Raw genomic sequence first — 13,424 nt, 5'->3', positions numbered from 1 at the left:
ATTTAAAAAATCTAGCACATTAAAGAGAAAGGTTTTCAATCAATTCACTTCTTTTTATGACGCTTTTCTAGCTGCAGGGAGATTTTAAAATAGGACAACATTAAAAAAATATGATTTTCTGCCAAGTCATATAGTTTCACATCTGTCAACTCAAAACTGGCTCATTCTTTCTTCACTACATGTGTTGAGGAAGTCTCATTTCTCCAAGTCTAGACTTTTGTCAGATATTCATGCTTAATAAGAGATGCTTAATAAGAAAACAGTTCTCCCAAAACTTCTGTTCCCGTTAACTCTGAAGAAGAGGGTGTTATGAGGCCATCAACTGTGTCCCAACCCGGGAGAAAGTGACTGGGGTGCAGCCTAGGGATATTGCTGAATTTGGCAACAACTCTTGTGATGCCTTTCCAAAGGTCATGTTTCTTTCAATGTTGCTCTATACTTGGGATGAGATTATGGTCACCCTTGATCCTCAGCTTCTTATCAGAATGCAGGATAAATGTTGCCATCAAAATTCACACCTGTAGCTGGTCCATAGCTCATACATGCCATAGAAATTGTGTAAAAATCACATTATGTGTTATTGCATAAGAGTGCCATTACAGAATGTCACCAGAATGGGAAAATTGAAAAAGGAAAGAGGTGAGATGAAAAACTCATCTTCCCAATCATGCATGGAAATGGAAAGAAATGGGAGAGAATATACATTTGTGCATCTCTAGGTACCTAGCAGTGGACAGTGATATAAACTGTCCCAAGCAAGGTGGAATTGGGATGAAGTACTATGCTACAGGCCCAGTGAAAAGTACTATGGTCCAGATTTGGCAGTTAGGCCTCTAATTGCTTATAGATCCCAAACCAGTCTTTTCCAGCCTTTTGACCATGGAGGAACCCCTGAAATATGTTTCAGGTTTCAGAGAACCCTGGAAGTGGTGACATGCCCCTTCAGAGAAGACACAGAAGTAAGATGCAGGAGCCAGCCAATCACTCAGTCGATCATTTACTGTTTCAATTGTAGAGAAAGATTAGATCCGTAGAGCAACAGACAAAGTGGGCTCCAGTGATGTCTTGTATTGTCAGCAGCCATCTGAACTTCTGGGGAAGGCCACCAAACTCCTAAGGAGCTCTTATGTAACTCCAGAATCTCCCAGAACCCTAGTTTGGAATCCGTGTCCTAGACCAGGGGTAGTCAAACTGCGAATGCTGGCAGGGGCTCGTGGGAATTGTAGTCCATGGACCGCAGTTTGACTACCCCTGTCCTAGACAGACAAGTGGGAAAGAAATAATTTGGATCCTGCAGAGCTGTTCCACAAGCCTAGGTAGAACATCCTTCTGAGAATTGTGAGTGAAAGATTCCTTCTGTCAGAGGACAACTTGGCTAGCAGGTCAACTCAACAGGCTCCAACCGTATATTTTAAAGCTTCTCCATGGTGCACACCATTCTGTGAGTCTGAGACAGTCTTTTCTTTGTCAGAAAGACATGCTCTGCTCCACAGGTCATGGGATGTCTGTAACGATGACCCTGAACGGATGGGAATGCCACATCTTGAGACAAATCCCATCTGACAGTTTTTACAGTACGTTCGTTCAGAGCAAAATGCCCGGTCCCTTGTCACCCAGATTGAAATTATTAAGAAAGACAGACATTTCACTGACAACTCTAGCCTCAGGGGAGAAAATATTCCTTCTGTTCCCCTCTGAAGGTCAGGGCTCACATCATGCAAAACACTTACACACACATACGCATGTTCTCACTCACACAGAGACTGCAAACTTTTCCACTAGAGAAGTCCTTCATTTTTTTTAAAATAGCAAATATTGAAACTAGAATTTTAACAGTGATATTCCTCATTATCATTTTTTAAAAGCTGGTTTCCCCTAGTAATTTCCTTTGTTCATGCCCAGCCATTCATCCCTATATCTCTTGCACACTAAGTCATTCATACCAACTGCATTTACCAGGGGTGGCCATACAGTAATGCAAGGTGAGGTCCTTAGGGGAGAGAGTTTGGAAATCCTTAAAGGAGCAGAGCCTCAGCTCGGCTTTGTTTGCAGAGGGTCCCAGGTTCAGTATCCGGCATCTCCAATTCATCTACTTGAGACCCTGGACAGCTGCCGGCCAGAGTAGACAATACTTACTTTGATGGACCACAGGTCTGTTTCGGTATAAGGTAGCTTCACGGGTTCACAGGAGATGGCTCTGCCCCAGGGCACATAATCACTTGTGATTAGGCAGCTGCATTTCAAGACCTGAGATGTCCCCACAGGCATTAGTGAAAAAAAGGTAGGCGTTATCTTTCTCCTGGCATTAAGTGACTGTCCCTGTTAGCGACTTAATAGGCAAGTCTCTATTTTCTCACCATTGCATTCTTCTGAGTCATGCTGGAACAAATCAAAGAGACAGGTTTCACTGTCCCAATTAAATGAGACTTAAAAATGTTTACTCATGGCTAGATTGTGGTCTAGCAGTGCAATCCCAATCATGTATACTCAGAATTTCATTGTGATTGGTGGGACTTAGTCTCTAGTGAATGTGCTTAGGATCACAGTGTGTGTGAACTAGATCTGTACATACTTAACTGGTGCTTTTTATTATTATTACATAAAGAACTGGATTTCACAAACTGGATAGCAGATTTGTCCAGGGGCAAAATTCCTAGATGGGTGCTATTCAAATACACCCATGGCAATATGAAAATGAAACTTCTGATCCAGGCAACTCCCTAGAAAGCATCTTACAGCAACCCAACTGGAGGTGATTGTAGTAGCCAGAATATACCTATCGAGGAACAGCTGTAGTTGGTGTTGTTCCTTTTGGGGATAGAAATGCAAGTGGAATAATTTAATAAAAAATCTGGGTTACATTAGAGTCCCAATTCGGGGGGAAAGAATATATAACGAAATAGCCTAGTAACATAGTCCACTGGGGATATTGTTACCTGTATCTTAGAGCAGGGGTAGTCAACCTGTGGTCCTCCAGATGTCCACGGACTACAATTCCCAAATGCTGGCAGGGGCTCATGGGAATTGTAGTCCGTGGACATCTGGAGGACCACAAGGTTGACTACCCGTACCTTAGAGATCAGGCTGCCTGAAATACAGTTACTAATCACTTGCAGTATTTGTAATTTATTTAAAACATTTTTACGTTACCTTTCCATCCAACATAAGGTCCTTGGGGTGGCGAACAGTACAAACATTGAAAATCACTTTTAAAGTGGTGGTGGAAAGTGCCATCAAGTTGCAATGGACTCCTGCAACCCCTCATGGGTTTTCAAGGCCCAAATGGATAGAGGTGGTTGGCCATCGCCTGCTTCAGCATAGGAACCCTGCACTTCTTGGTGGTTCCCCATTCAAGTACTAACTAAGACTGACCCTGCTTAGCTTCTGAGAGCTGATGAGACTTACAAACCTAGAGACTTACAAAACATTAACAAGAACAAAACGATCGAGTTGCCTTTCTGTAAGCACCTGGGACATGAAATTATCCCTCCAAAATTAACCTGTTTTGAATCTTTTTGCCCTGGCTGCCATTAACACATGGGAATTAAAAATGTTCCATGAGTTTTTGTAGGGGAACATTATCCAAGGTGACACTGACAGCCACATTCCTGATGACATTTTCCTGGCAGTCAGGCCCAGTGAATAAAATGGGACTTATTTCTGACTAGACTGAGACTGGCTCTGAAAGTGAAGTATTTTGCTTGTTTATAGCAGGGGTCCCCAATGTGGTGGTAGTGCACACCATGGGGCCAACACCTTTTCTGGTGCACCCCAAGTATCTGAAGAAAATAGGCAAAGTCATGTGAGAGTTTTGCTCAGCAAGCCTTCTAGTTGGCCACTGGAGATTTGTTTGGCAGTAGAGAGTTTTTAAAATGTTATTTTGGCAGCTGCTGCCATCATAATACACTTGAAGTAAACCACAGCAGCCATTTTGTGTTTGATTCTGCTTCCTGAGACAGCCATTTTGTGCAGTTATTTTTATGGCTACACCCACCCCATCGTGTCAGAATTCCAAAGGTGCTCAAAGTCTCAAAAAGTTTGGGGACTCCCAAGTCTATAGGGTAGGTGAAAACCAAGGTCTTCACTGGAGAACATTTACCTCACAGCAAATAAATATGTGTTTGGGATAGAAAAGCCCTCAAACATATTAGTGATTAATAATGACTGATATTTGAAACAGGTTCTGGGTGTTGGGGGGGGGGAACACTGTCACCACAAACATACATTTTTGTTTGCTGACATTTTACTACCCCAAAATACATTGAAATTGTGGTCTTTGAGTCATCCCTGTATACCACTGATCCCAGCTTGATACCCCTGGATTCTGTGACACCCCCTGATGGATTTCCTGGCACCCAGTTGCTTCCCCAAAAGAATCTGCAAAAAAACAAAAACAAAAAACCCTGTGGTGAACAAATCAGCTCCAAATCCTAATTAGAAGACCCATTTTGGCAAGGAAGCCAGTTTGTTGCACTTTTTGCTTTGGGCTGCCACAGCTAACCAAGATTTGACATCTGAAGGCAGTCCCAGAAAGCCATTACAGTCTTGTGCATCTAATTATGTAGAGCGTGCCTGTTTCGTGTGAGGAATCATGCTGCCATTTTTGTGTGATTTCCTCTTACTTCCTCTTCAGGGTAATTGGTGGTGTCTTGGCCATTATACCTTCTGCAAGATTGTTAAACATATCTACATTCATTCCGAAAGGCTGGACAGGCACGTCTCAGTAGTGTTCTGAGATCTGAGCTGAAATTCCAGTGACGACATGGGATGAATGGGCATGTGTCAGAGAGCCAGTGTCTTGATTTGCTGCATACCCTATTATGTGTTGGCACTCCATGATTGCCAGGACCTTATGCATTATCACATCTTGTCCTTCAGTTCTTGGTACCAGAGTGGCAACCCTGGGGTATAATATTACTTTTTGGACACTGCTGAAAATAGTCAACAGAAATAACAGTAGTCTCTTCTTCAGGAATGACTCCTTTGAGGATGACTATTGCAACTGTCCATCTTCTCCACCCATTCCACGAGCTGGTCCTTTTTACATATGTGCCCAATCCAATGTGGAAAAATACAGCATTACATGAGACATTTTATTTCATTTATTTAAATTTCTAGGCCACCCCTCTCGAGGGAGGTCTCAGGGTAGCTTACAACAGAAGGATAGATTTCATGAAGTAAAATGATAAAATGTTAAAATCCTAAAACAGTCTAGGATCTGGCCAAAACTCTGAGCTTTGCCCAAATCCTAGAGCAAGCTTTTTCAGCCAGGGTTTGATGAAATCATGGGGTTTCTTGATGGCCCTGGAAGGGTTTTCCAAATGGGTGGAAGCTAATTTTTAATATATTTTTAAAATTTTGTTAAACATTTTTTGGATAATATGACCATACATGATCATGTCAACCTCCCCCCCCCCAATGGCCAATGATTGGCCTGGAGGGGGTGGGAAGGGAAGGGGCCTTGGGTGGGCATGTATACAACTATCCTTCCCAACTATATTCTGCACAATCATGCCACTTCTGGGGTTTCTCAAAACCTGAAGAATATTTCAGGGGTTTCTCAACCGTAAAAAAATTGAGAAAGGCTGTCCTAGAGTATCATCGATATTTTGCAAAAGTGATATCATGTCGCCAGCATGGCACCATTTCTCCCCATTCCACACATACACACACCACAACAAAACTCAAACGCACAATTATTCCCTTGAGTCACAAGACCTGGAAATCTGGGATGCTCTTCCAGTATTGTAGCAAGTTCATTAGCTGAAATAGTTAATGTGAAATTATACCACCCTCTACTCCCCCCACCCCATCTCAGGGAGAAAAAAAAACCCTAGAATAATAATTAAAAGATGCCTAGAAACGCTCTTGGAAGAGCATAAATTCTGAAGATGAAAGTAAATGATTAAAATAATTAAATACTTCAAGTTGACAAGCAGAAGCAGAATCTTGCCAACGGACATTTGTCGGTAATTAGTTAATTAATCCTAACACAAATTATAAGCCATAACAAACCAGTGAGGCTGAACGCAGCCGGCTGTTCAGAATTAAACTTAGAAAGGGGGGAAAAGATGCAAGGAAAAAAGGAGAGAAACTTTGCAAGTTTGTGGTAAATGGCAATGACGATACCAATTTTTTACAAATGGGTGACAGGGATTCTCAAGGGAATATCAAAATAAAAACTCCCTTTTGGTTCCTGGTTCCAAGCTTTCATTCCCCCTATTGTCCCTGAAGTTTAGTTTGTCCAATTTTTAATACTAGATGTTAAACGGGTCAGCCTCCCACAGTACAAAATCAGCAACATATTAGGGAGAGGGAATACAGCATCATGGCCAGAGTACTGGAATATGATGGTCATGAAATTCAGTCAGTGACCGTGGGCCGTTCATCTTAACTGACCTCATAGGAGTGCTATAAGGATAAGAGAAGAAACGATGTATGTCATCTTGATGGAGGAAAGTTGCGGAAGGGGGATAAATTGTATCGATGGAGGGTTTTTTCTCACGGAAAGAAAATAAATCTGAAGAACTTTATCTAGAAGAATCCAGATTTGGAATTCATTTATGGGCAAGTGGATTCCTGACCAGGATTATTCCTCTTTTCAAAACTACCTGAGAAACTGTTTCATAACTTCCCCTCGCTTTGTTCATATCCTCCTCTCTCATTTATTTTTGAACAGGAATTTTGACCTAGTTCAGGATCTTTCCTGGCACTGTTGGCCAATCTGATTATCCCGTCAAAGATTAATGGGTTGGATCCTATGACTTTCTTCCATCAAGTCTTCCTCCAACATAGATCAACTTCCTTTTCTCCACCAAAGAAAGCTTTTAATTATTGGACAAAGGTTTTTCTCTGAAACTTTTATCCCTTAGTGAGGATCCAATTTAGTGGAAGGAAGAAATAGGATCTCACTAGAGTAATAACAGAGCCTTTTGAAGGCTTGCGGATTCTTCATCATGGGCTGTCAAATGTGGTCAGCTCTGGGGTATACAATTATACCAAACCTTTGCTAACATTACCCAGTTAACATATAAAACCAAGAGCAAAGTTCCAAAAGAGTGAGAGTTAAACAAGGTAGATTCAAGGGTTTTTTTTTGTCACACCCATCCCCCCAAGTATGCCAATTGCCTTCTCCCATGATGACATTGGATGTTCCACCAATTGCCTGGGGAAAGTCAAACCCCTGAAGTACATCAATGACCTCCTTGATGTGCTGCTAGAGTTGCCAAGGCTGCATCAGGCAATCTTGGGAGCTTTGGGAGGCAGGCCATAGGAAAGGAGAGTATTGCATGATGCAGTGATGTCACTTCCAGGTGAAGACCTGGAAATTACATCACCATGTGATATAACACTCTAGGAATTCCTCCAATCTCTATGGCAAAGACAATAGAGGAGATTCGTGGAGCATCACTGATGCAGTGACCAGAAGCAAGGTTGCTCTATTCATAATATCTTTTGTAGTTGGGGATGTTTTTGGCTACTAGCTAGCTCTACTGTCCTTGCAAAGTTTCATTTCAAGTAGCATCATTGCTTTGATGCTGACTTTCCAGACTGACTATTTATTCCTCATCACCACCTCAGCTTGTTCTCCAAGATAGTCTGGCCATCACACACAAACCTCTTATCCATTTTACCCATCTAACAACCCTGTGAGGCTGATTAGTTTGGGAAATAGAGAGAAAGAGAGAGGGTGAGCCAGTCACACAGTGAACTTCTTGGCTAAGTTTGCATTTGATCTCCTTGGTCCAGTACTCTCAGAATCACACTGATCTCCAGACCTCCTTGATCCAGTACTCTCAGTATCACATTGGCTCCTACACAAGGACAATGGTGGCCTTCAACCAATCAGACTGAACTTAATTTATTTTAAGATAGTTATTGCCTACCAACACCTTCAGTCTAGCCCCAGTCTTGCCAGCATATTCTTTGGGGATACCATCACAGCGCTGCAAATGGTCAGTCACTTGCCATAATATTGTTACCACCCACGGAGAAGGGGTGTTGTTCAGATGTTCTGCCTCAAGCACCAAAAGATCTCAGGACATCTCTCAATATATCAAAGTACGAACCTTGCATCTGGGCATTGTTAACACTTCATAGAAACTGCACAAATCTCTAGCATATGTGCTGAATTCAGATTTCTGGCCAAAAGCTCAATAAAGCAATTTCAAAACGTTTTAAAGGGAGTCTGTGTTTTCTGAGGTTGGAACAGCTATCGGTGAAAACTTTTGAATCAGCTGGAGAAGTTCTTGCTATCAGATAGATGAGAACAAATAAACTGAAGTTCAGCCAAAGAAAGACTGAGGTGCTATTGAGGAATTACCCAACTCTGGTATAAATTGCACTGTTTCTGAAAGACCAGTTCTTCAGCAAAGCTCATTCATTCATTCATTCATTCATTCATTCATTCATTCATTCATTCATTCATTCATTCATTCATTCATTATATTTATATACCGCCCTCCCTTAACACTCAGGGCAGTTCACATGGAACAAAAACAAGAAGAGTACATTAAACTCAGTGACTATATCGATTGAAAGGCAACAACAATAATAATATAACAATAAACAAGCATTTTAACTAGTAAACAATCTAACAGACCCATGGTTGGTCAGTTCAGGCATACGGGTCCAAGGTTCAGGGGCCCAGTATATATTGTTTAGCTTTGATCAACCTCAACCAAATGCCTGGTGGAGGAGCTCCCTCTTGCAGGCACGGTGGAACTGTTTAAGTTTTGTTAGGGCCCTGTTATCCTCTGGGAGCTCATTCCACCAGGTGGGGGCCAGAACAGAGAAGGCTCTGGCCTTGGCTGAGGTCAAACAGACTTCCTTCGGGCCAGGGATCCTGAGCTCATTGGAGGTGGAGGAGTGCAGAGCTCCTTTAAGGGACGTAGGCATAAAGGTGGTCACTCAGTGTCGAGAACGACTAGTGTGGGCAGCGCGGGGGGTCCGGAGAAGGAGCGTGCGGACAGCAGCGGAAACCTAAGAAAGGGAGATACAGAGGAAGAGATCCCGACAGACCCTCTTTGGATACGAAACTTACATAAAGGGATGTGGGGAATCAGTTCACCAGGGGTGGGGGAAACGGTAGCACGGGGGCAGTCAGTACCAGCGGGGAGAGCAAGGGAGAAACCCAGGGCGGGGCGGTGGCGGAGAGACGCGGAGTCCCGGAAGGGCGAGGTCCGCCGGAGAAGCCCGGAGGGTGGAGACAGGGGCTAGAGAGGCTACTTAAGGAAGCGTCAATGAGGAGACGGGGTTGGAGGCGTAGTGAAGGAACTACCCTGAACCCAGGAGCGGGAGAGAGAAAACCGACTCCATTCTGAGATGCTGTTTCCTAACGATAAAGCCGTCTAGTCCCGGGTCTCCCTCACCGAACAACGTGGCGGACCCGAAGCGTGGCAAAGACCCGGCGGACCCTGACACTCAGGTATACTAGGCCCAGACTGCATGTAGCCTTGAAGGTAATTACCAAAACTTTAAGCCTGATCTGGAATTTGACCAGGGCAGTTGTTGCAGAATGGGCCCACTACCTCATCCTTTCAAGTGGAGATGAAGGAGATTGTACCTGGGACCTTCTGCATGCAAAGATCCTCTGTCACTGAGTCACAGAACCCCCCTAGATGCCATATATTTAATCATTGATCTGATAAAAGCTCTTCAGGATCTTAAGAGGAGTCTTTCACATCAGCTCTTTCCTTTTAACTAGAAATTCTGGGGTTTAGAACTTGGACCTTCTGGATTAAAAGCAAGTCCTCTGTCCATGGACTAGTAGCTAGGGGTTGTGATCAGAATTAACAAAGAAAGAAGTCTATGTCTGTCTGTCTGTCTGTCTGTCTGTCTGTCTGTCTATAGCTATCTATCTATCTATCTATCTATCTATCTATCTATCTATCTATCTATCTATCTATCTATCTATCTATCTATCTATCTATCTATCTATCTATCTATCTATCTATCTATCTATCTATCTATCTATCTATCTATCTATCTAATTTTTTTTCTTTATCTGGTCATAAACACAGAATGAAAAGTCTTCACAACTTTGTACTATCGGGAGGAAGGGGTTGAAAAGAATCAGTATATCATTATTATGTTTCTATCTCCTCTAATCTACAAAAGTCTGTTTTTTTGAGCTGGGTGAGCAGGGGCGTAAATCAGCAATTCACCATGAAGCTGGATGCAAAGCAGAACTGGCTTCATTGGCCTCTTGGGTCCCACTCCCCAGCGTAGGGTCTAGAAAGAATTTGGCCTCAAGAGCTCTTTTCCCCACGTTCAAGAACACAAATGAGTCCCTCGGACTAGATCGTAGATGAGGCTGCACTACTTAAAAGATTTCTCCGGGGTACATAATTAGAGAAGAGCTAATTAGGGACAAAGCGGCAGTACTATTACAACTGATCATATCACTCTCGGTGTAATCTGGAATGACGTCTGAGAAAGAAATTACGGGGGGGGGGTGACCTTTTTGCAGCAAAAGTTACTCCATCTTGCTATCAATCCGGGCATCCCCATAACATTGGGCTAGCTTCCTCTTGGGCAGAGTTTCCCAGTGCTCCATGCTTGGGAGTCAGCCCAAAAAGATATTTTTCTTCAAATGGCAGGCCGTAGGAATGTAGAATTATTGGGAGGGACAAGTCTGAAGCCCAAAGCCTTCTTGAGTAATTGAAGCCACTCATGCAATTCTTTGAATCCAGATACAGAGAATTTTCATTTGGCAGTATTAGGCCATGCTTCCAAACTCACATAGAGATCCTGGCAAAAAGGGCTGGTGGGCTGGGTAGTTTTGAATACAAAATTATAATTTCTAGATTTACTTAATTTGTAACCTGCTTCCCCACCACCACCACCAATGGCGACCCAAACAGCTTCATAATTATCCTCTCAGTTTTTTTCCTCACAGCCATGACACTGTGAGGTAGAGTTGGGCTGAGGCGTGTAACTGGCCCAAAGTCATCCAGGAAGCTTCCTTGGCAGAACTGAAATTTCAGTTTCAGTCTCTCAACTCCTAATCTCTTCAGTGTTCTGAGTCTCATTGCTAAGTCTCTGATATGGCTTCTTAAGGATTCTTTCCTATGCAGCTGGTGCTTTCCTTCCTTTCTTCTGGATTGCAGATTGGGGTTTTGATGCATAGCCAAGTGTATTGGATTCTAGTGATGCATCGAATGAAGAGAAGCAGATCTCATGGCTCAGATCTCAGAGGCCTTGGACAGAACTCCAAGTAGAGAGGAAACTGGCCTCAGAGATTTCCCAGCGTCCATGCAGCCCCAGGTCACAACAGTCTGTAAGCCACCAGTGATCAATAGGACACTGCTCTTGACTCAGAAGGTTCTCTGCAGGCAGGTAACTAGGATCCCCAGCTCCAATGTGGAGACACGGGTGTCAGCTTTACAGTGGCTGGCCTTTCTCCAAGGTCAAGATGACCCATGACTAGATGACCCATGAGGTCCCTTCGAACTCTATTATTCTATGATTCTAGGTGACCACTAGCAACATTGAAATCCAGTGCTCAAAGTTATTGTACTTTACAGTCCTAGTTGGGTCTCATTAAAGGTCAGGGGTCAGATGAGTCAAGCAAGCCTTCCTGAACTTTTCTGTGGTTAGGACAGTGTTGTAGCAACATCTGACTTCCTTTGGAGCTCTCCGGGGTCCTGAAAACCTGTCATTGCTCTGAACAATTTGTTATAGGCTGATCAATCTGCATGTCTCCTGTTCTACTGATACCTCCAGGCTATGACCTGGATGGAAAGGGAGCTGGCTGAAGACAGATGTAGCATACACTATCAGCTCTTGTTTAGCATCTGTCTTCAGCATCTTGGCAAATCACTGATATGTCATTCCCACTAATGTCATTTCCTCTTCTCTTTCCATGCTCCCCTGCTCAAAAGGAGACTATAGGATTTTTATCTTTAGGCAACTGGCTGGAGTGCACTTTGGTGCCCAGGCAGTGCAGAAAAATTAATATAACAGATGCAAACCCAAAAAGAAAACGGTGAGGTTCTTTTGTATATCTCTTTAGGCTTTAGCCTGAGTAAGTAATGGGAAGATTGTGGCCCAGTCTCAGAACTACAAACATCAAGCCAACATTGTAGTAGCAGTGGGACTTAAGAAGCACATGACAATTATGAAACCCTGCCACCAATTCACACTGGCCCAGACCCTCTATGGCAACATCTGGACAAATTGTGTGCATGCTTACTTTGGCTAGTTTGTACAACCTGATGCTTGGTTCACAGTTTTCAATATTGTTGAATTTGGCAAGCTGAGGCTTAACATTATTGCTATAAAATTTATGTTTGTTTTTCAGCATTCAAAGAGGGGAGACCGTGGAAAGGTTCAAAATTCTAGCTGTCTAAATTGAGGTTCCAAAATGTTACAAGACTTCAGACTTGTGTGCATTTTTGTTGCCTCTCTGCTGAAGACAAAGCAAATGGAGAGAAGCAAACATTGGTGGCTCACCAGTTATCTGAATCGATTTCTCAAGCCCTCATCCAGAGTCCTGACAGACTCTGATACCACCTACTTCCACAGCTGAGCAGCATTATTGTAGCAACTCACCAAAAGCAACATTGCCTTAACAGAAAGAGCTAAATTATCTTGGAAAGATTGTCTTAATTATCTTCCAAATCCTGTTAATTAGAAGCCTGGTTGCATTAAACATTGCTTCAGCGACCAAACCAGGTCACGGCTATGGGTGAACCGTGATGAACAAAACAGCGCTTCACTATGGCAAACAGCTGGATCCAGTCCACCCCAAGGGATCGTGCAGAAGAAGGATGCTTTAAATTTGATGGCACGATCTCCTCAGGATAATTTGGGACCTCCCTTCCCAAACACACATGCCACTGTGGCCCTTACACCACTCAGACTGAGTCTTATGACTTCCATGGCCTCCAAAATGTCCTGAGCTGGGAAGGTCAGCCAGACCTTTTGACAGACAGAACATTTGTCCCAGCTTTCAAGCTGCATTGCTGTTGATGGCAACAACTCAGCAATACCAAAGAGCCACTTTTCCACGGATGCCAGAAACACCCTTTCTTCCACCATCTTGCAATGGGAGCAGCAAGAGAGAGTGGAAGAGGGTGAGGAGAGGTCATTGGAGTGGCTCTTGTCAACGTCTCATTTCTACTGTTCTTCTCCCTCCTCTCCCACATGTACATAGAATCATAGAGCTGAAAGGGACCTCCAGGATCATCCAGTCCAACCCCCTGCACAATGCCGAAAACTCACAACTACCTGCCCACCCACGGTGACCCCAATTTCAGGCCCAAGTGATCCCTCCAACAGAAATCTCCAGAATTCAGTCTAGCCTGGAGGAAATTCACCTAATATCCCACAGTGGCGATCAGGAGTTCCCTGGGCATGCAAGGAAGGGCCACAAGAGACAAACCCTGGCACATCCCTTCCTGCCCACCCACTCACAATCT

This window comes from Paroedura picta, chromosome 5, assembly GCF_049243985.1.
Source record: "Paroedura picta isolate Pp20150507F chromosome 5, Ppicta_v3.0, whole genome shotgun sequence".
Classification (NCBI taxonomy): domain Eukaryota; kingdom Metazoa; phylum Chordata; class Lepidosauria; order Squamata; family Gekkonidae; genus Paroedura; species Paroedura picta.
Note: the sequence above shows the minus strand (reverse complement) of the source record.